At 42.6% G+C, this 23,230-nt stretch overlaps 1 long non-coding RNA gene across 1 annotated transcript; it reads left to right on the forward strand.

Moving 5' to 3' along the window:
- Positions 1 to 19,156: 19,156 nt before the first annotated feature.
- Positions 19,157 to 20,774, forward strand: LOC143757104 (uncharacterized). The gene is made up of 3 exons (XR_013210398.1): positions 19,157 to 19,205; positions 20,294 to 20,334; positions 20,656 to 20,774. It is a non-coding gene; the product is annotated as an uncharacterized LOC143757104 (long non-coding RNA).
- The last annotated feature ends 2,456 nt before the right edge of the window (positions 20,775 to 23,230 follow it).

The raw sequence follows: 23,230 nt of genomic DNA on the forward strand, positions 1-23,230 counted from the left end.
TCATCAGTAAAAACGAATGTGTAAAACGAATTAGTAAAAACATTCTACAGGTAGTCTCGGGTTCGGTACCCCGGGTTCACATAATAGCTTTTCAATGCTATCTCACGACCAATTCGTACGAAAATGACGAGTGAGTATGAGGTGGCTAATTGTTACAAATTCGTACGATCTCACTTTCTAAACCCCAGTGATGGTTTAGGCGCGGGGTCAGGGGTAGCTAATTCGTACAAATTCATACGAATTGGGCAACTCGTAGAATATGTACGATTTAGCAAACATCTTACGAATTCGTACGAGTGAGGTTGGATGAATTCGTATGAATTAGCCACCTCGTAAAATACGGACGAATTGCTGTGAGGTCAGGTTGTAGCTTTTAGATAACCAATTTGTCATGCAAACCATGGTTTGTTTTGAACTAAACTGCCGGTGTGAAAGCACCATATGTTCTGAGGTACAACACCTTGCTACTGGGACAGTTCCCTCAAAAGGTACAAATATATAGCCTTGAGATTCTGATACCTTTACAAGTATGCACCCTTCAAATAATCGGTTGCTCAATCAATATAATATGCACGCTTTAGGGGTAATTGTGTAACCTTTATGTGAGTTTGCTGCCTCCAATGTAATCACTGCACCATAATAAAAAAAATAAAAAAAGACTTAGTTTTCAAGTTTAAATTTAATAGAACATCTGGTGTCCAATTTCAGTAATCCCACTGAATGTAACCACAAAAATCAGGTACCATCCCTTCAAAGAAATTCAAGTGTTAACTAGAGAAATATATGAGACAAATGCTAGTAGCAGGTTTAACGGGTAATTCCAGGTGTGAATCTGTCTGGTCTTTCCACTTGTGGATGTTAAAACCTGGCGTAAAAAGGCCCATATATTTGTGTGCATTTCATACCATTCTTTCTTCTATTAACAAATGCTGAATTTCAGCAATTGCTGGAATTCAAGTGTGTCAATTATTCTGTAAAGATACGTACACATTTGTGTCCAAACAGATGTGTGCAACATGTCCTTCGTGGAAATCTCCCTCCTACCTCTTTCATTTCCATACTAGTCCCATATGAAGATTCATCTAGCCTAATCATTCGCAGCAGAAGCTACTGTTCAGAGTGAAATGATCACAAACAAACTGTCCCTTAATGCTCTATTTCTTTCTTATCTCTCACTATCAATGATATGCTTGCTTAAACATCCATAATATCAAATGCAATTTAATGGGTTCATAATTTAAAAAAAATCTAAGAAACTGTTTTTATTATAAGTTTTATGCATTTTTAAACCTCAAACTCACATTTCAAAAGATAATTAATTAAAACTAAATTGCAAAAACAATTTCTTCTGCAACATTACGTTTTGAATTTTAAATATCTAAATTCAAAATGTATTATTTCATGAGTGCACACCCCGTGGAGGGATGCTGATAAACTGTCAACGTCTGCTGTAAATATACCTCTTGTCGTTAATTGAGTTGATTAACTGAATGCGCTCCTCTTGTGTTAATCATGTTAATTTTCTGAACGTGCTCCTCCTGAACTTTGTAAAAAAAAAAAAAAAAAAAAAAAAACACTTAATGAAGTATATTTTCAAGTGACTTGAAATTCAAAGACATATGTTTAAATATTTATTGACAACCTTGTTTGAAAGTAAAATATGTTTAAGTTTGAACCTTTTATATGTCTTACAGAAAACTGTATGTGCTAGGTAAAGATTGATACATTGAGAGCAGAGTCCAGATGCAGTGCAACTCAATAGGACAACGTTTCAACTCGGTGCAGAAATGCGACTTGTTTTTGTGTTTGAGCCCAGGATCAGATGGGAATAATAGGATTACAGACGCTAAGCTTGTGTCAGAATAGATTTAGGTCTTTGCCCACGGCCATGGGGATCACTTAACAAATACTCTACCCCCATCCAGATGACTTAAGCTCTTTACCAAGAAAAACGCACATGCAAATCACAAACATATATTGAAGAGAAGGATGGATAACACACAAAGACTAAATAATAGTGTGTGGCATGATTGAGTCGTTCCACAAGCTGTCTCTTTTTCTGTGTTCTTTGTTTCCTGAATCTAATTAGTGAAAAAAAAAAACTCACTATTGTCTTTTATCTGTTTTGTCATACCAAAATGTTTGCAAATTATGAATGCTCACTGTGGTAAAGGTTTCATTTTTTCATTGAAGGGACACATCCTGGTCAAGTACAACCCCTAGTCCAAGAGAAAAATCTGTGACTAAAGAAAGTCACAGGATTTTTATTTATTTATGTACATGCTCCCGTAGCTCAAATTTAATCATAGCACTAGCAAAGCTAATGTCATGGGTTTGATTCCCAGTGAATGAAAGACAAATAAATAAATGAATAAATAAAAAATAGTGTGTGTGTGTGTGTATATATATATATATATTACAGAATATATACAGAATATATTTAATTCTGAAATGGGGGTTTTATTCTGACTGCTGTTTTAAATAAGTAACAGCGGTCGATGGGAGCACAATTAGACAGATAAAAGTCTAATTAAAAAAAAAGTTGACTTGTTTGAAGAGATTTCACAACAAAAAAATTGATTTCACTACTTAAAAAAAGAAAAGAAAAAAACACTTAGCAATTGTGGAAAAAAGTTTACATTAAATTTGGAGATGAAGTAGAATAAAATGTCACAAAAAGTTTAGACCGTGGATATGCCAAATCCACGAAAATAGAATCATACAGAATCTAAAGTCATACAGAATGAAATGTGTAACTCAATTCACACTGAATTACAGAGGAATACACTGCAATATTTCGGATTTAAATCCATTAGCCTACTCAATAACAAATCAAAATATGATAAAACTAACTGGAATACATCAACACAGACTGGAATACGGCAGTGGCTGACAAGAGAAATAAAATCACATTAACAAAGACAATTTACTCGTTTTTCACATATTAACCATACCAGAAATCGTCTCGGTTACGTATGTAACCCTCGTTCCCTGAGTAGGGAACGGAGACGTTACGTCGGATGACGACGAATGGGGTTTCGCTTAGAACACCTATCGACTTCGAGTATTACAAAACGAGCCAATGGCAAAGAAATGCCATGGGTCTGCAGAATTTGCATGACGTAACTCCGCCCCACCTCAGGGGTATAAAAGGAGGATGTCGGCAACAGGCAGATATGTTTCTTCGCTGAGGAGCCAAGACTGAGCTCAGGCGATCCCCGCGGTACAGCGGAAAGTGGCAGGCAGACGTAACGTCTCCGTTCCCTACTCAGGGAACGAGGGTTACATACGTAACCGAGACGTTCCCTTTCGTTGTCACTCCGAGTTACGTCGGATGATGACGAATGGGGTTACCAGTCTAATCACGCCACCTTCTCAGCTGTCTTCCAGTGCCCTGCGTAAATCTGAGATCCCTGTCGTGAGACTGGCACGGACGAAGGACTCCTATTTAGCACAGGAATACCAAGGTACACTGGGGAGCATATCCCAAATTCAGGGGAAATATGCAATTACTGCCAACCCAGAGGGGGGGGACTTAGAGAATACACATGTGACCCGAAGGAGACATGGAGAACACTGGGGTGTCCAGCCGCAGGTGGAATATTTCAACCCCAGGGGTGGCAAGGTGGCTTGCCAAGGGAAAGACACATGCTCAAGAGGCTTACAGTGGAAATACACATGTGGGGGTCGCTCAGGGGAGGGACCATGCACACGGGAGGCACCTAGCCGACGCACAGGCAATAGACACTGGCGCCAACGTCAGGAGTGCTGGAGGAACTCAGGGCTTTTCGGGGAAGCTCACCTGAGGAGAATATCGCACGTATCCAGTCCGTGGAGTGGAATGGCGAGCAAGCGAAGACACCTGAGCGGGTCCAGTACTAGCTGGTTGAAGCGAGTACATGAGAGGACACTGGCTCCACTCGGAGATTGTAGAATCTGGCGAATGTGTTAGGTGTCGCCCAGCCTGCAGCTCTGCAGATGTCTGTTAGCGAGGCGCCATGCGCTAGAGCCCAAGAGGATGCCACACTCCGGGTGGAGTGGGCAGTCACACCAAGGGGGCAAGGTCGACCTTGCTGCTGGTATGCCAAGGCAATGGCGTCCACTATCCAGTGAGACAACCTTTGCTTGGAGAGAGCCTTTCCCTTCAGCTTCCCACCATAACAGACAAAGAGCTGGTCTGAGGTCCTGAAACACTGCGTCCTGTCTACATAGGCGCGGAGGGCGCGTACTGGACAGAGCAGTGCCAAGGCTGGGTCTGCCTCCTCCGGGGGCAGCGCTTGCAGGTTCACCACCTGGTCCCGGAAGGGAGTGGTAGGAACCTTGGGCACATATCCAGGCCGGGGTCTCAGGATCACGTGAGAGTAAGCCGGCCCAAATTCCAGGCACGCTCCGTCAACGGAGAATGCATGCAAGTCCCCCACCCTCTTGATGGAGGCCAATGCAACCAGGAGCGCTGTCTTCATAGACAGGAACTTAAGCTCCACTGATTGCAAAGGCTCAAAGGGAGCACTCCGCAGGGCAGTTAGAACCACTGAGAGGTCCAAAGAGGGAACGAGAGGAGGGCGAGGAGGATTCAGTCTTCTCGCTCCTCTCAGGAACCTGATGATCAGGTCGTGCCTTCCAACAGACTTACCTTCGACCGGGTCATGGTGTGCGGCAATAGCGGCAACATAGACTATCAGGGTGGAGGGAGACAGCCCTCGCTCCAGCCTATCTTGAAGGAAGGAAAGCACGACACTAATCGAACATCTCCGGGGGTCTTCTCGGTGAGAAGAGCACCAGTTGACGAAGAGGTTCCACTTCAACGCATAGACATGTCTCGTGGACGACGCTCTAGCGGAAGTGATGGTAGCCGCCACCGCTGGTGGTAGGGTACTCAAACCTGCCTCGTCCTGTCCAGGAGCCTCACGTGGAGGTTCCAGAGATCGGGACGAGGGTGCCATAGGGTGCCCCGTCCCTGAGAAAGGAGGTCCTTCCTCAGGGGAATCGGCCAAGGAGGTGCTGTCGCGAGGAGTACTAGTTCGGAGAACCAGGTCCGGGCGGGCCAGTATGGCGCGACCAGAATGACCTGCTCCTCGTCCTCCCTGACCTTGCGCAGGGTCTGCGCAAGAAGGCTCACTGGGGGAAACGCATATTTGCGGCCCCGCGGCAAGCTGTGCGCCAGTGCATTCGTGCCGAGCGTGCCCTCGGTCAGGGAATAATACAGGTCGCAATGGGTCGAGTCGTGAGAGGCAAACAGATCTAACTGTGCGTCCCCGAACTGGTCCCAAATCAGCTGAACCGACTGGGGATGGAGTCGCCAATCTCCCGGGAGGGGCTGAAGCCGTGAGAGCTCGTCGGCTGCACAGTTCAGGGCTCCGGGGATATAATGGCATGAAGCGACCTCAGATGCTTCTGACTCCATATGAGGAGGTGGCGGGCGAGTTGCGTCATACGGCGGGAGCGTAGACCACCTTGATGGTTGATGTACGCTACAGTGGCGGTATAGTCTGAACGGACTAGTACGTGTTGGTTCTTGAGCACGGCCCGGAAGCGGCGCAAAGCAAGAAGTACGGCCAGCAACTCGAGGCAATTGACGTGCCAGAGGCGTCGGGGTCCTGTCCAGGAGCCCGCTGCAGCACGTCCATTGCACATGGCACCCCAGCCCGTGGAGGAGGCATCTGTCGTTACAACAACATGCCGCGAAGCTCGTTCCAGGGGCACTCCGGCCCGTAGAAAACTGAGGTTCGACCACGGGGTGAAGGTCTGACGGCAGGTCGGAGTAACTGGTACTCGGAGGGTGCCGTGTTGCCATGCCCACCTCGGGACTCGGTCGCGGAGCCAAAGCTGAAGCGGTCTCATATGAAGCAAACTGAGCGGCGAACCGCGGCTGCAGATGCCATATGCCCCAGGAGCCTCTGAAGAAACTTCAGTGGGACCGCACTCTTGCGCTTGATAGTCTCAGGCAAGTCAGCAATGGCTGAGTGGAGAAGGCGACCAAGTCCATACCGAGAAAAGAGCTCCTCTGCACGGGGCAAAGTCTACTCCTTCCCCGGTTGACCCGAAGGCCCAGACGAGCTAGGTGCCGGAGCACTGGGTCCCTGTATTCGCAAACCTGGTCTCAGGAGTGAGCTTAAGACAGCCAGTCACCGAGATAGTTCAGGATGCAAACCCCGTGTCCCCATGGAGGAACAAAGGCAGCCTCAACAACCTTGTGAAGGCGCGAAGAGACAGGGCTAGCCCGAATGGGAAAACAGCGTACTGATATGCGCGCGCCCTGACAGCAAACCGTAGGTATGTTCTGAGTCGAGGGAGAACGGAGACATAAAAGTAGGCGTCCTTCAGGTCGATCGCTGCAAACCAATCCTGTGGCCGCACACATCCAGAAATGCGTTTGGCCAGGAGCATCTTGAACGGCAGCCTGTGAAGGGAGCGGTTCGGACCAGGATTGGCCGTAACCCACCAGACTTCTCCGGGACAATGAGGTAGGGGCTGTAGACCCGGACCTCCTTTCGGCTGGAGGGAGAGTCTCAATCGCATCCTTCGCCAGTAGGGTAGCAACCTCCGCTCTCATGATAGGGCATAGCCATCGACCAAAGTGGAGCGGACTCCCCTGAAGTGGGGAGGAGACCGTGCGAACTGAATCGCATAGCCGAGCCGATGGTTCGCGCGACCCAGCGGAACAGAAGGGAAGCTCTTGGCAGGCTCCCAACTGTGCCAGCGGCGTCGAGAACCACAGACGTCCCCCCGGTGGTGCAGCGAAGCGGAATGACCGGCCCAGACGTGGATGGCATAGCGGCCCGGAGTGGGGGCAAGGTCAAAACCTCACCCTGACAGAGGAGGCCAGGGAAGGATCAGCGTTCCATGGGGGCCTGCTCTGTCAAGGGTCTGGCGACAGAGGGGGACAGGGGCGAAGCGGTCGTGGACGGCACGCCGTGTCAACCACCTCCGGGACAGAGGGGGACGAGGAGAGCACGGCATGTGGGCGGCGCTCTGTGACGTCCGAATTCTCTGTGCTCAGAGACGGGAGAGTCAGTTCTTTGGAGAATAAGGATTCTTCCCCGGCCCTCACCCGGGGAAAGGAGTGGTCCTGCTACCAGCTCCTGAAAAGAACTGAGTCCCATCTCTGAGGAGCCCATCCCAAGAGCGCCGCTTAACCCGGCGTGTAGCGGGGGGCGGGGCTGGAGAGGTCAGTTTTGGCGTCCGACCTCGGCCTCCAGAGCCGGCCCGGCTGAGCGGGCGGGGTGGGAGCCGCGGGGGGCGCCCACGCCGGTGGGCAGACCGAGGGACCTGAGCGGACGGCGGGGCCGTCGGGACAGAGTCAACCTCAGTCTGCTCCATCCCCGAGGAGCCCGTCTCAGGAGCGCCGCTTAACCCGGCGTGTAGCGGGGGGCGGGGCTGGAGAGGGGCTGTGGCGTCCGCCCGGGCGGCCGGCCCGGCTGAGCGGGCGGGGTGGGAGCCGCGGGGGGCGCCCACGCCGGTGGGCAGACCGAGGGACCTGAGCGGACGGCGGGGCCGTCGGGACAGAGTCAACCTCAGTCTGCTCCATCCCCGAGGAGCCCGTCTCAGGAGCGCCGCTTAACCCGGCGTGTAGCGGGGGGCGGGGCTGGAGAGGGGCTGTGGCGTCCGCCCGGGCGGGTTACGGTCTGGAATGAGCAGACTGACGTTGATTCCGTCCCGACGGCCCCGCCGTCCGCCCAGGTCCCTTCGGCGGTGGGCAGACCGAGGGACCTGGGCGGACGGCAGGGCCGTCGGGACGGAATCAACGTCAGTCTGCTCATGAGCGGCTGAGAGCTGTTGGTCAAGCCCTCAACCGCACCGCCGGAGAGGCCGACCTGGGATATGGGAATGTCGGACAGAATGGGTCCGCGCGACATCCAGCACATCAGACAGGTTCAGCCACAGAATGGTGAGCATCACCTGACCCAGGGAGCGTACGGCCACTTTCGTCGCTCGGAGAGCAAGGTCAGTGACGGAGCGCAGCTCAGTGAAGAGCCCTGGGTCAGTCCCGCCCTCGTGCAGGTCCATGAGCATCTGGGTCAGGTGGACCAGCAGAATGACCATGGCATGCAGAGAGGCGGCTGCCAGTCCCGTGGCACTATAGGATCTCGCCACAAGCGTAGACGAAAAACTACAGGCCAAGGGCGGGTGCTTAGGATTGCGCCGAGAAGAAGCACTCTGAGGACACATAGCATCGCAACAGAGCGTTCAGCCGGGGGAACCCCAGTGTACCCAAGGGCAGCGGCCCCATCGAGGGGAGGAAAGGCGGATGAGATCAGCGAGCGGGAAGACAAGGGGGTCTTCTAGGACTTCGAGATCTCATCATGCACGTCCGGGAAGAGAGGTATTGGGGTTTGCCACGGACGAGGGTCGGCGGCCTTACCCAAAACCAATCGTCCCAGGAAAGCATGGCCGTCATCTCCGGATCAGACTCAGGCACAGCCGTATGCACACCGGAAGGTGGCAGCTGTGACGAGCCCTCACTTCCAGAAGACTCAAGCCCACCTAGTGATGCTGCAACAGACATGGCATCTTCCTCTGTAGCTTCAACTGAAACACGCGGGCCACCAGAGGGTAGACTCGCGGGAATCAGCAGTTCACTAGCGGGCACCGTCATTGAAGAGGGAGGCTGGGGTCACGGACACATAGTCGGCGCCTTGTTCCAGACCGTAACCCTCAGGTCACCCTGGCCACCCGCCGAAGATCGGGGGGTGGATGAGGGGACTCTCACTCTTGCGAGTTCACCGAGTCTCGACCTATTTATGACGCGATGATCACGTTCCCTTGCGAGAACATGAGTCACCCACGAGCGCTGTTCAAGCATGATCAAACACACTAGACAGCGCTCGTGCCCATCAGAGTCCGATACCAGTCCGCTGCAACCAGAAATGCACGGGCGAGCCGTCTTTAAAAAGACGTGCCGCGTGCGAGCTCTTTTATGAGAGGAGAGAAAAAACTCTGCGATGTTGAAGCGCACAGGGAGACACACACACACTGGCAGATTACTGCACAGATCAGCAGGCACTGTGAGCTCGCTGCAGATCGCCGTCACACCAACACCGGAGAGAGAAGCTCGTCTCGTAGAGCGAAGTCAGAGATGACTGTGGAGTGAAGAAATTCTCTTGGCTCCGAAGCGAAAACATATCTGCCTGTTGCCGGCGTCCTCCTTTTATACCCACGAGGTGGGGCGGAGTTACGTCATGCAAATTCCGCAGACCCATGGCATTTCTTTGCCATTGGCTCGTTTTGTAATACTCGAAGTCGATAGGTGTTCTAAGCGAAACCCCATTCGTCGTCATCCGACGTAACTCGGAGTGACAACGAAAGGGAAATACATTTAACCATCAAATGTTATCAAATAATCTAAGTTATCAAATTAATGAGTTGAGTTTATGAAAATGTACAATGTAAAACTTTATTTATTCATATTATATATGAATTTGAATTGAATTTAATATATATATATATATTTATATTCAAAACATGTTGGGCTCTAGAACAGCAAGAAAATCAAAGCCAAAAATCTGATGAAGCTGTGTTTAAAATTTTAGGTTGATATCTCAAAAAAATAGATTTCAGTAAGATTTGGTTTGGGCGCAGTAACAAACTTTTTCACTTGGTGACAACCAGACTCCATTACTGCCCACATAAGGGCGCCTTCATTTCCATATGTGGTTTGAGTGATCTGAACCATTTTTTCTACAATTTTCATACAATTTATGAAGTAGACATCCTATTCAGAAGTAGGGGAAGTTTGGAAGATTTTGATATGAATTTAACTTCTAATAAACACATAAAAAGAACACGTGCGTTATTAGCTCGCTGCCACACCACAAATGATGAATTATTATTTTTTTCTTTATATTTAAAACAATTTCAGACCTTTAAAAAAAAGAAAATTGAATCGATGTTCTCTTTTGAACTCTTGGCATGAAAACAAACTAAGGTTTCTACCATTTTTTTATGACTTTTTATGTTCATCGCTATATTAAAATCAAGGTCGGAACACGCCTTAGGAGTATTAAAATATTCTAGTTGCAAATTGATAAATTACAGCACCTCTGTAATTTATTTTGAAAATCACTATTATTATTTTGAAAGTCACCTAATATGGAAACTAAAGATTCTAAGCTTTCAAATTATATATAGTTTGTCAAGATTAGTTTAGGTTTAGTATGGGATATTATTACTGTTTTAAATATGTAACAGCTGGGCCCACCGGTGGACCGGTGACACTTAAGGGGTAAAGCATTTTACACCATGAAACATGAAATTTACGTACCTAATCCTTTACCAATCATCACGAGGTTCAATCGTCACAGATGTTATCCAAATACATCTACAAGAGATTTACACATTAAATGTTATTTTAGACATATTTGCGCATGTAACCGTGTGGTACATACCTTTTAAAGTTCGTTTTTCTCCTTGCATGTAAAGAATCTGTTATGTCATTGTTATTCACTGATTAATTATAAAGACAGAGATTCAACAGGTGGCACTAGGCGTGTTGCGTATGATACAGTGCGTGCGCGATCTTGCCTCTGTCATTTGGTGAGACGTGCAACGGGTAGTGTGAGACAGAGGTGCACTCTCGGGAGATTGTAAATAATACGTTTATCCATGGGTAAATACAATGTTTTGTGAATATATTCGTGTTCAATACCATTTGTGGATGTATATTTTATGGTGTCAATTCGGATTTTGTCAATTATGTCGTGTTTAATGTCCGCGGTGATGTGACGTCACACCATGCGGTGTAAGGCCTGGTTATTTGTTCTTATGCCAAATGTTATACATTTCTTTCTTTTTTTCATATGCTGTTCATGTGATTATAATTTGATGTGATTATAATCTGGATTTTTCTCTAATTTCTCTCGAATGGTATGTAAGTGGTTAATATAAAAAAAATATACTTATGTTTTGTTCTCTTTGTACAGTATTCCCACTGCCGTATTGTATGGTATTTTGCCATATTGTGAAGTATCGTAAGGAAACGTATTGAACTGTATTGTATCATTCGCTCTGTGAAACTAATTTATTGAATTTTGTTTTTCTGCTCTTTTGGGTTTCTTTTTGTGAACATTTAAAACTGGAATTATTTATTTTGTCAATTAAATTGATAATCCGCATGTGAGGATAAATTTTCCATAATTAAACGAATTAACTTAAATTAAATAGAACCCCTAATGTGTTCTTGGTGGTAAACTTAAATCCACGGTCACACGCATATTACAGATATTGGAGCAATATTTACCAAGAATGACGTTAGTATATAAAGCAGTAAATCAGATCGATACTCGCACAACAACAACATGGTTGTTGTTTTAGTACATTGAAAATGGCTTCTTTGGTCTTTTTTTTTTTTAAGAAGTCTCTTATTCTCACAAATGCTACAATTATTTGATCCAAAGTACAGTACAGTAAAAGTAATATTGTGTAATATTTGATTTTTTTTTCTAGGATTATTTGATGAATAGAAAAAGACAGAAAATAGGAAAGAGACTTTATTTGCAATAATGTAGAAGTAAGAGTCTTTGCTGTCGTTGTTGATAAATTTAATGCAGTCTTGCTGAATAAAATAATATATATTTGATGTTGTGAAGAAGACTATGGCTATATTTCTTGCTGCATCAAAGCAGAAGGTAACTGTACACAGAAATCAAATGGTACCTCAGGCTAGCACCAGCAAAATTACTTTAATCTACCTTCTGAACAACCCAAGACTTCTGCATAAAGTAAGGGTATTGTCAGAAGTTCCCTGACTTAAGAGATCATGAGCTAAACAATTGGAGGTGAGCTCAATTGCCATGATTACTTCTCTTACTGAGGCTGGCAGATCTAACAGTATTGACCCAGGCTATTACCAACAGCACTTAAACTAAGCCTGCTAAAGCAAAGAAAAAAATAGGCTGCTCTTTGCGTTCTCTCATTCTAATACCCTCTTTTCCAGCTTTCATGCTTTGATAGCAGCTTTCATCTACCATGTGGCCGGAGCTTCGTGCAATAACACCATTTACTCCAATTTCAGTCAGATGCCTCGTCCCACTGTCCTCACCTCCCTCATAAATTCATAAGCGTGGTGTCAGAATGATCAATATGGTTCGCCACCAGTTAGTCCGTTGTTTCCAAACTGAGGATTTGCTCTAAGTAACAATTTTAATATGTAAATGTCAGCTTGTATAGCGTTTTAATAAAGAATCATTGGAGCTGCAGCTCATCACCAGCGGCCTGGGCATCAATCATGTCTGGGGGAGCACAGCCATGACAAATAGCTTAAATCTGCACCGCCGCAAACTCCTCCTATTAGCCAATCAAATGGCTGTAGGGAATGAATTGATGACACAGGAGGAATATCCAAGACTTCTCAACACCAGAAAAGAAGATGTTTTCATTAGCTGGAGCAAAGTGTTGTCGGTGGGGAGTGAAGAGTAGGTAATGAAGTGCAAGAAATAGAGTGTAGTCAGAGCAGAAGGTGTATTTTATAAGAAGTGAATGACAGCAAGACTGATGAACAGATGGAAGTACCATTAATTCAGTATCATTCAGCCAATGTAACAGTAAAAATATGTGGAGATTAATTTCATGATTTACTCACTTTCATGTTGTCTGTTCTGTGGAACACAAAAAAGATCATTGGACCCCTTTGTCTTTCATTGTACACAAACATAAACAAGACATTTTTCAAAATGTACTATTTTATGTTGCACGGAAGAACTGAAGTAATGCAGGTTAGAAATAAAATGAGGTTACTTTAGATACGTCCGAAATCACATACTGTGAGTAGATACTTTTTGATGAGAAACAACCTTCGTGACCATTAAAAAAGTTCTTTATATGAGTGTGTAGACTGTAGTATCAATGAAATCTGGATGTACTTCATCCATTATGTTGTCATAGATCATGTGACTTATGGCATTAGTTGTGTTGCTTCACCGCCATTCACAATGCCTCTCCCATGGTCTCACGGTACAGTAAAGTGTCCATTGGATCTTGCCGGAAGTTGGAGGTCATTCGGGTACCTTTCACCTATTGTTTTATGAATACTATTGATTCTAACATAGGGGAGAGCGGGGCACAACCTAACACATTTTGGTTTTGGCTCAATTATTAAAAAAATAATTAAGTTAGATTCATCTTTCTTTTTACACAAGCAACATACACATCTCTGCTACAAATGAACACTTAAAGTTTTTTCTAGGACCTATCATTTTCGTACAGTTGCACTGAAAGTGACAGAAGTCTAAATGTTACAACTTACCCCATATGCGGGGTTAATTGTAACAGACAGAGGGGTTAGTTGTAACACTTGTGTGAAACACACATCATTCAGTACTATTGTATCTGTATAGTTTGATATTGTTTGTGCATCTGTATAGATAGATATCCATACATCCATCCCTAATCCAATCATATTTCTGTTATGGATCAATATCATGGATAGAGATATAGGAAATGGCTGCACAGTTTTGCAATAAATAAATAAATAAATAAAATCATCAAATATTTTAATTGCAATTGAATTACATTTGTGTGTGGCAGCTGCGTGTGAAATTATTATTATTAATAATAATAACAGTTAAAATAATAAAAACGAGCTTAAAATAAAAATTTTAATGGTTTATTGCATTAAAAACAGGCTAAACAAGTGATCAATGCATAGTAAACAAAAAAAAATGTTTGTGAAAGTCCAACAAAGTTAAATATATAAATAAACACTCAAACCTGAAACGTTGTGTGGCTCCCATTTTCATTTGATTATCATTGTACACTTGGCGGCTTAGTTGTAACACTGTGCTACAACTAACCCCGCTGTGTAAAAAATATTTTAAACCTAGCTAACATTTGCTAGGAGATGCTGACATGTTACAAAACGGTGCTATGTTTTAGCCAACAAGACAGGGATTAATGTCAGATAAAGTTAGATTTGGTGACGTACACACCACACTCAGAAACCGTAAAAAACCTATGATGAAAAAATTTACTTGCATGGTGTCAAAACACTCTTTGTCCAGTATCTTCACGAAATCTTATCAAAACTTTCCACAAATTCGCGGGAGAGCGTCTTCGGGCAGCAGGAGAAAAAGAGCGAAAACACACCCCGCTTGATCCTGACTAACTATGTAAAAGGTCCGTGTTACATTTAACCCCGCGTTAGGTTGTGCCCCGCGCTCCCCTACTAATCTTTTACTTTCTTTCCCTATTATATTATATTGCATGTTTGGACCCCAAGGATTGAGTGGACTGCAGATTTATTCCTCAAAGCATGTTTTTAGTTCAAATTAAATATAGCATCATATCCATTTTAAATAAAATTGTATTAGGCTACTAATGCTACTTATATTAGCATCTCATCTGAATTAGCATGATGTTCAACAGTTTAAAACATAATAAACATTTTAAAATGATACGAAAAGAGCGAAGAGCAAAACGTTTTAAACAAAGATGTAGTGCACCTTTAATAAGGAACATCCAAGCTAGTTTGTTTCCACTAGCTCTAACTGGTATTGTGGTGTATTGTCTAACACTGGACTGATTTACATTCCAACACATCCTTCTTTGCCCACTGGAGTCTCTATGATGATATGTGTCCATCACATCTGTCATGAGAATGGGAGCGATGGTTCTGTTAACTTGTTTTTTGATATAGAGGGACATAAAACATAACTTAGTGTTTCCGAGAAACCTGTGCTATGTGTATTAGCCCTCAAAAGCTACTGACAGAATTAGGCCTTTATGAGAAGTCACAGAATGTACAGTTTGCTATATCGTGATCCCTTGGTCTCTCCCTGTCTCCCTGAAACTGCCTGGCAGTCGCCCCACATGCGAGCCACTACAAAAAACGCTTGCCATGCAAGAAAGTTGAAAAGCAAACAATTAACTCCCAGAGCTCTGTTAAACCACTTCAGTAAAAGCTTATCAAAACGTTGCGACGGAGCAGCAGGATTTGTCAGACTTTAGAGGCAGAGTAGCCCCCCTCATTCTCCCCCTCCCGGTACCAGAAGGGTTGAGGACATCCATCTCCCTGACAACAACTTATGCAGGAGATTCTTTGTGTCTGCATAACACAAGCAAATGGAGTGCTGCGGGTTTAGGCTAGGTCAGTGTAAAGGGAAATTAATGCATACACAACTCAGCAATTACCCACTTGTTTTCCCTATTGTTCCCTTTCATAGTCCATGTAAGAAGACCGTTTAAGACATATGGTGCTTTGCTTTTGAGAAAGAGGCCGAAATCTGCTCACATGTGAGGAGCTGAGTTATAATACACACATACACATGAAATCGCACACATTAATTGCCTCAAGCAAGCAGGAACGCTGAAGGCAAAAAAAGAGAGAAATGGACGTTTGTAACCTGTTTGCAGAGTAAATGTAGTCTATATCAGGTTGGCAGTGAGAGGGTTAAAACAATTCATCCTGACAATAGAGATGAAAGTATTCATTGTTCTCCATAAAGAAAAAAGTAAAAAATAAAGTTGTTTTTATTCTCTTTGTCACTCGGCACAAAACCATTGTGATGTTACAAAAAGGGAGCCATGTTCTATGAACTTTTGTTTAAAACATTTGCGTCTTTTATCGTGCGCTACCTTTTTCATTCATCTTTGAGAGAGAGAGGCAGAGTGTCAAAGCGGCGGCATGCTTTGAAGTAATCAGGTAGCTGCGGTCTTTTGAATTTGACTTTATTATCTCCCAATGTCATTGTTCTTTAAATGTAAGATCTGATAGATTAACTCTTGTGCCAGCACAGCCGCCATCATTATTACAGTCCGATAACATCGCTATCTTTATCTGGCACCACATTATGTTTAGGTTGTTAAATTAATTATCCAAAAGCTAATTTCCAAGGGCATTGTTAAGACCATGTGAGGAAATCTCAGGAGTCTAGAACATCTGCACAATTGGGTGATGAGCATCACAATGTAGCTGTGCATTAAGTTACATACATTACGGAAATAAATAACCCTGCTTTCAGCAGCTATGTGCGCGGGTGTTTGTTTGTAGAGGGAGTTTTGCTGATTTAAGGTTGTCTATCTGCCTGACATTCAAAACAATTCAACTGAATGTTATTTGAACTTTGTTACTCACAAAGACATCTGCATAGTTTTTGTCAAATGCCTCACTTGCCCAAGAAAAAAAGGCTTCAGTTAAAAGTGCAGTACTGCGGGCTGGACTGCGAGCGTTTAGAAACCAAAACTCTTGGTGAGTGTTCTGTTGGCCACTGACCAAACTCTAGCATTCAGACAAAGCCATTTGCAATTTCGTATTTGCCTGACAATTGACCCATTGACCCACCGTCACATCCAAAGGAACTCAGAAAACTATGCAGCAGAGTTTATAGGTCTATATGATTCGGAGAGAAGATTGTCTGTGTGTGTTTACAGTATCAAAGGTTAGAGGCTGGTCATGACAGCAGATGGAAGTCATTTGATTAAACCAGATTCCTAGAAGATTCCTTTCCACACATTGCAAGAATGAGACTAAACCCTCTAAAGAAGCATTAGGTCTTAAACACACATACACATGGTCAAGGGGTGAAGACAAGCTGGTTAAAATAAAGTATCTTTCTCTTTTAAATAAAGATGGTTGCAGTTAAATCCTGCTCGTTTTCATCTTTGCCTCAACCATGCCATGACAGTATCATTGACCTCCTTGAGAAACATTGGCTATATATACGCATGTATCTTTGTAGATTTTATCCTGTGTTGTAAGACACTGCATCAGTATCAGCAATTAATTGTGATAGCCTGTCTACGTTTGAGAAATTGCCTGTGTCATTTAGCTGGCATGATTATTATTCTGTGTCTGGTCCCTCTCAATTGCCGTGCGACACTGTGGTGGCCTGTGTGTTTATAATGCTTCTGAGTTTCTCTCTAAACCAGCTTAAACTGGACTTTAATACAGAGAGTAAGGTGACCTCTGACCTCTCGTGTTTGGCTCAGGGCTCTATTCACTCCCACTCTTATTCTTTCTGTTCCACCCTCCCTGTCTTGCCCTCTGCCTGTGTGCATGAAAGAAAAATGATTATATCCTAGAGCTTTCTGTTATGTGTTCTATAAAGACACATTAAGTCTTGTAGTAAAGTGCCTGTAGGTGAATCTGGGCACAAATGTTGCCTTCTGCATTAAAACGTGCATCGGCCACACACAATCCCTATCACCACAGAACTTCTCGCTTATCGTTCTGACTTTCCCTCCATCTGTTTTAATAAGAGGGTTCTTAAAATCCCTGCAAAGCATCTGAGTGCTTTAGTATCAGTATGTAGAACAGTAATGTATCCGTAAGTCTGTGAGAGAAATTATCAGCTAAAGCTGTAGAGCCTTTGATTTAGCTGCAAGATCCTATTGAGAGGCAATTGTGATGATTTATTTTGGCAAATATTTTTTGTTTTGTTTTATGTGTATATCTTTAGTGATGTTTTAATCACTTGTTCAATTCAATTCTATTTGAATATTGCTTTTCACAATATTGTTTAGTAATTTTACAAACATATTAAAGGGTTAGTTCACCCAAAAATGAAAATGATGTCATTAATGACTCACCCTCTTGTCGCTCCAAGCCCGTAAGACCTCCGTTCATCTTCAGAACACATTTTTAGATATTTTAGATTTAGTCCGAGAGCTTTCTGTCCCTCCATTGAAAATGTATGAACGGTATACTGTCCTTGTCCAGAAAGGAAATAAAGACATCATCAAAGTAGTCCATGTGACATCAGTGGGTTAGTTAGAATGTTTTGAAGCATCGGAAATACATTTTGGTCCAAAAATAACCAAAACTACGACTTTATTCAGCATTGTATTGTCTTCCGGTTCTGTTGGGGATCCGCGTTCAGAGTCCGCAGTGACGCTGATGACGTAAGACGCTGCTGACGTGCATCTGGTGCGTCCGTGTATTCGGGTTCAAATAAATATGGCTGTGCAAAAAAATGCAAGTCTTCCTCTGTGTGGAAATCCTTAGACATTTTTGTGAAGATTGTTTTGTTTCCAGCGTGCGTCTCCCTCAGATTGTAAACGAAGCTCGGGCGCACCAAACACACGTCAGCAGCGTCTTACGTCAGCAGCGTCACTGAACGCGGATCCACAACAGAACCGGAAGACAATACAATGCTGAATAAAGTCGTAGTTTTGGTTATTTTTGGACCAAAATGTATTTCCGATGCTTCAAAACATTCTAACTAACCCACTGATGTCACATGGACTACTTTGATGGTGTCTTTATTTTCTTTCTGGACAAGGACAGTATACCGTTCATACATTTTCAATGGAGGGACAGAGAGCTCTCGGACTAAATCTAAAATATCTTAAACTGTGTTCTGAAGATGAACGGAGGTCTTACGGGCTTGGAGCGACATGAGGGTGAGTCATTAATGACATCATTTTCATTTTTGGGTGAACTAACCCTTTAAACTTGCAAACGCAGTTCACAGACATACAATTAAAAAATTATATCTATGGATATGCGCAGATTTCAACTGACATAATTTTTTGAGATTCTAAATATCAAATATTCACCTCTAGCATAAGCTTAACATATTGCATCTGACATTTACCATGTTTCAATTTTGTAGCATTATCCTTTAGTACATTCTATTGTTCATAATGTCCTACATCATAAGACGAACGTCAACTTAAAAACGAGTCTCTCTCTCTCTCTCTCTCTCTCTCTCTCTCTCTCTCTCTCTCTCTCTCTCTCTGTATTTCTTTTTTCTTCTTTTTCATTTATGCATGGCCTCTAGGTGTACTGTAATATGTTGTTTGTAAGAGTATTCAAATCTTACAATTCAATGGATGCAAGCATAAATCATATGTATCACCATTTTGCGGACAGACGGACGGATATAGATAGAGGACGGACAGACAGACAGGTAGAAGGTCTTTGGCATACAGGGAGAGAGACATCACAGATAATTATCAGTAATGCGTGGAGGCGGAGCAGGGAGGTGCTTGGCGGGGTTCACTGAGTGTGACGACCTGCATCAATTAAACCTGTTCAGGCTGGACTGCCACTGAGACACACACACTCTTACACACATCCATGCTCGTCCTGATTTTGCCAAGTGGGAGCTGTCCTGAGACCAATATCTTTATGATGACCCTGGGACAACAACTGCCTCAGCCAATCAACGTTTATGATGTCATCACCGTGTGCCCAACCCCGTCGAGTCCGCCAAATTTAAACAAACAAACAAAAAAAACACACCCCTGCCAACAAGTGCACAAGTTACAAGGTAAGACCAACGGCTATTTACATTCTCCTATTAATTAACAGCAGTCTTTTACTACGACTAAACATATTTTTTTTTTGAATAACGTTAGCATTTTTCCACCATTGAAGTAATATAACGCATATGTTGACGTGCTTAACAGTAAAATTGCCAGCCAAAATTGATCAGCATCGCTGACGTTCTGGCTCAAAAAATAAAAACAATAGAAGATGAAAATACTGTTTAGATGTTTAACGTATAGTTTTTATAGTGTGCCTAGCTACAAAAAAAAAAAAAAAGATGACTCAGGGAGAAACGTTTGTATTAGCTTATTTCTGATGTTGTCCTCAGACCATCATATGAATATGTTGACCTCAAGTCATCACAGATTTATTCTGTAACATGATGTTGTCCTCAGACCATCATATTAATGTTGACCTCAAGTCATCATTGATTTATTCTGTTACATGATGTTGTCCTCAGACCATCATATTAATATGTTGACCTCAAGTCATCACTGATTTATTCTGTAACATGATGTTGTCCTCAGACCATCATATGTATATGTTGACCTCAAGTCATCACTGATTTATTCTAACATGATGTTGTCCTCAGACCATCATATTAATATGTTGACCTCAAGTCATCACTGATTTATTCTGTAACATGATGTTGTCCTCAGACCATCATATGAATATGTTGACTTCAAGTCATCACTGATTTATTCTGTAACATGATGTTGTCCTCAGACCATCATATGAATATGTTGACTTCAAGTCATCACTGATTTATTCTGTTACATGATGTTGTCCTCAGACCATCATATGAATATGTTGACCTCAAGTCATCACTGATTTATTCTGTAACATGATGTTGTCCTCAGACCATCATATGAATATGTTGACCTCAAGTCATCACTGATTTATTCTGTTACATGATGTTGTCCTCAGACCATCATATTAATATGTTGACTTCAAGTTAACGCTCCAGATCAATAAAATATAATAAAATGTGCTCCAACAATTGCTTCCCTGATGATATAACCTCACAGTAGACCTATCTGTAAAATAATCATATTTATAATAAGTCTTTATCATTGCTTCTGTATTTAGACTAAAGGACACCAAGTGGCAATAACAGCACACAATGGAAGGTATGCTTTTTTTGTATTTTTTCTTTTTACCTTATTTGATGTAATTTAACCATGTTTCATTTTTAACGTTTTCAAATCTAACACAATGTATACCTTGCTGGCGGTTGGGGGAGAGGCTGCTTCTTTGGAAGCTACAAGAGAAGCAACTTCTCACAGCATGTTGTTATAAACATACATTTGCAATTTTATCAGATGGGCATTTTAAATTGTATTGATTTGACAATAAAACATTTTATTTTTATTGATTTATTTGATTTATATACAATTTTATTGTTAATGAAAGCCGAATGTGCTTCTATTCATTTTTTTTCATCTTTGTAGATGATAAAGCATTAAGGTGTCTCCAAAATAAAAGGCCAAAGTTCACCATAGGATGTGTGGGGCCATACAATCTACAAGTGGAAAGTTTTAAAACTTTAATGGAGGACAACGAGGTTTCTGACGAGGTAACTTAATATCCTTATAGTAAGCTATGTAAATTCTTACACTTTAAAACAAACAACCATGGCCTCTGATTAGCATTTAGCCTTCAAATTGGTTTTGAAGGTCTGCATGGGGTTCACAAAGACTTTTTTTTTTGCTAGTCAGATGCTGAAAAACACTGAAATACATATCAACAAACTGGGAATGCATACAAATAAATAGCATGCTTTGTGTATTAGCTCTTGTCTCGCACCAAAACATGCCTCTGACATCTGGGCATTTTGCACCTTAAAAGTCCAGTCTAGAACAGGAATTATTATATTATATATTATATTATATATATTATTATTATATATTAATATGATGGTCTGAGGACAACATCATGTAAGAATAAATCAGTGATGACTTGAGGTCAACATATTCATATGATGGTCTGAGGACAACATCATATAACAGAATAAATCAGTGATGACTTGAGGTCAATATTAATATGATGGTCTGAGGACAACATCATGTAACAGAATAAATCAGTGATGACTTGAGGTTAACATATTCATATGATGGTCTGAGGACAACATCATGTAAGAATAAATCAGTGATGACTTGAGGTCAACATCAATATGATGGTCTGAGGACAACATCATGTAAGAATAAATCAGTGATGACTTGAGGTCAACATATTCATATGATGGTCTGAGGACAACATCATGTTACAGAATAAATCAGTGATGACTTGAGGTCAACATATATGATGGTCTGAGGACAACATCATGTAACAGAATAAATCAGTGATGACTTGAGGTCAACATATTAATATGATGGTCTGAGGACAACATGTAAGAATAAATCAGTGATGACTTGAGGTCAACATTAATATGATGGTCTGAGGACAACATCATGTAAGAATAAATCAGTGATGACTTGAGGTCTACATATTCATATGATGGTCTGAGGACAACATCATGTTACAGAATAAATCAGTGATGACTTGAGGTCAACATATATGATGGTCTGAGGACAACATCATGTAACAGAATAAATCAGTGATGACTTGAGGTTAACATATTCATATGATGGTCTGAGGACAACATCATGTAAGAATAAATCAGTGATGACTTGAGGTCAACATTAATATGATGGTCTGAGGACAACATCATGTAAGAATAAATCAGTGATGACTTGAGGTCTACATATTCATATGATGGTCTGAGGACAACATCATGTTACAGAATAAATCAGTGATGACTTGAGGTCAACATATATGATGGTCTGAGGACAACATCATGTAACAGAATAAATCAGTGATGACTTGAGGTCAACATATTAATATGATGGTCTGAGGACAACATCATGTAAGAATAAATCAGTGATGACTTGAGGTCAACATTAATATGATGGTCTGAGGACAACATCATGTAAGAATAAATCAGTGATGACTTGAGGTCAACATATTCATATGATGGTCTGAGGACAACATCATGTTACAGAATAAATCAGTGATGACTTGAGGTCAACATATATGATGGTCTGAGGACAACATTAGAAATAAGCTAATTCAAACGTTTCTCCCTGAGTCGTCTTTTTTGTTTTTGTAGCTAGGCACACTATAAAAACTATACGTTAAACATCTAAACAGTATTTTCATCTTCTATTGTTTTTATTTTTTGAGCCAGAACGTCAGCGATGCTGATCAATTTTGGCTGGCAATTTTACTGTTAAGCACGTCAACATATGCGTTATATTACTTCAATGGTGGAGAAATGCTAACGTTATTCAAAAAACAAATATGTTTAGTCGCAGTAAAAGACTGCTGTTAATTAATAGGAGAATGTAAATAGCCGTTGGTCTTACCTTGTAACTTGTGCACTTGTTGGCAGGGCTGTGTTTTTTTTGTTTGTTTGTTTAAATTTGGCGGACTCGACGGGGTTGGGCACACTGTGATGACATCATAAACGTTGATTGGCTGAGGCAGTTGTTGTCCCAGGGTCATCATAAAGATATTGGTCTCAGGACAGCTCCCACTTGGCAAAATCAGGACGAGCACACATCCATAGACTACTATTAACCAGAACTGAGCAACAGCACTCTGCTAATTAGTGAGTGTTCATGGGTGGAACAGAAATACTAGGTTAAAGCTCCAGTAGGTAACTTTTGTAAACAAATATTTGTTAAAACTGTCATTATGTCCTGACAGTAGAATATGAGACAAATGAAATCAAGCTCCTCTGGCTCCTCCCTGTGGTCCTATTGCCATTTGCAGAAATACACCGCTCCCGGTCAGAAACAACCAATCAGAGCCAGGAGGAATGTCTTAGCAGTGTCAATCACGCTCGTGTACGCGCTGATCACCCCTCTCTTGCACCCCGCTCGAGCGCCTACCGTCGTTCGGTGACTCTCCTGTTCGAACTCGTTCATCCAAAGGAACAAATCTTTTTTCGAGTCATTTCATTCATTCAACGAACGAAATGACTCG

The sequence above is a fragment of the Siphateles boraxobius genome, unplaced genomic scaffold (genome assembly GCF_051911475.1).
Source record: "Siphateles boraxobius isolate OS27281-9 unplaced genomic scaffold, OSU_SipBor_1 3, whole genome shotgun sequence".
In the NCBI taxonomy this organism is placed as follows: domain Eukaryota; kingdom Metazoa; phylum Chordata; class Actinopteri; order Cypriniformes; family Leuciscidae; genus Siphateles; species Siphateles boraxobius.